This window comes from Anarrhichthys ocellatus, unplaced genomic scaffold, assembly GCF_004355925.1.
Source record: "Anarrhichthys ocellatus isolate YVR2014 unplaced genomic scaffold, GSC_Weel_1.0 scaffold10759, whole genome shotgun sequence".
Taxonomy (NCBI): Eukaryota; Metazoa; Chordata; class Actinopteri; order Perciformes; family Anarhichadidae; genus Anarrhichthys; species Anarrhichthys ocellatus.
The window spans coordinates 1-1019 of NW_022290733.1; the positions used below are offsets into that span (position 1 = coordinate 1).

Below are 1019 nucleotides of genomic sequence, written 5' to 3' on the forward strand. Positions count from 1 at the left end.
TATTTCAGCCAAATGCCCTCCGACCTCTGACAACAGCTCTGAGCTCTATGAGAAGCTGAACCCTGCGCCTAAATGCTGAAGTCAGCGCCCTGCACACAGTGAGTTGCTTCATACGGGACATGAACTATTCACAGCTGCTGTTAAACTATGAGCAGAAGAAGCTCCTGTGATTGGTTCTTTATCCGCTGTAGAAGCTCTGGGACACGTTGTCGCTGTAAAGAACATCTTTGACTTCTTCCACAACAAAGGTGAAGCTGCTTCATTTGATGTGAAGTGAGATTATGAAGAGAAAGACACAGATGAGTTCAGAAAGCTTCACATCAGCAGCTCACATAAAGTCTCAAATATCAACCTTTACAAACACACTGACACCGATTTATCAGAGGAAAATAAGCAGTTATGACTTCATAAGCATGATGGTTAAATATTACAAAAGGTAATACTTATATGAGTGAGTCATGAATATTTGATGTCTCAATGATTCTGTAAATATGAGGCTTTGTTTTAAACATTTGTGGTAAATGATTTAGTTTTCTCTTTGATGTGTTTGTTTTCTTTTTGTCTCTTCAGGTTTATGGATAAATATTTCACTGGATCAAGAAGTGGTGCCTCCACACTCTCCTCCATAAACTGTGAACTCATCACTTATTCATCATTCATATCATAAAGTGGTTGAATCTAGCTGTAGATGCTCATCGATTGGAACACAAAGAAAACTAGGAGCAAACATCAGTGGTGACGTTAAATGATTTGGATCGTTTAGTTTCAACTTAACAAAATGTAATTTCCTCTGATGAGATTAAATCAAATGAGGAAGATTATTGTTGGAGATCTTAGAACAATGAAAGCATCACAGCACTCTGCACACACAAAGATTTGTGTTCATCTAAAACAAATCCTCCATATTTACACTTTAATGCTTCTGCTGTTGGGTTTCTGGTTCAATCAATATTGGTAACACAAATGTAAGTTCACACACACACACACACACACACACACACACACACACACACACACAC

General features: G+C 38.1%; 1 long non-coding RNA gene across 1 annotated transcript; it reads left to right on the forward strand.

Moving 5' to 3' along the window:
• The first annotated feature begins 7 nt into the window (after nucleotides 1–7).
• Nucleotides 8–970, forward strand: LOC116381016 (uncharacterized). Its single transcript, XR_004212642.1, has 2 exons — nucleotides 8–98; nucleotides 571–970. It is a non-coding gene; the product is annotated as an uncharacterized LOC116381016 (long non-coding RNA).
• The last annotated feature ends 49 nt before the right edge of the window (nucleotides 971–1019 follow it).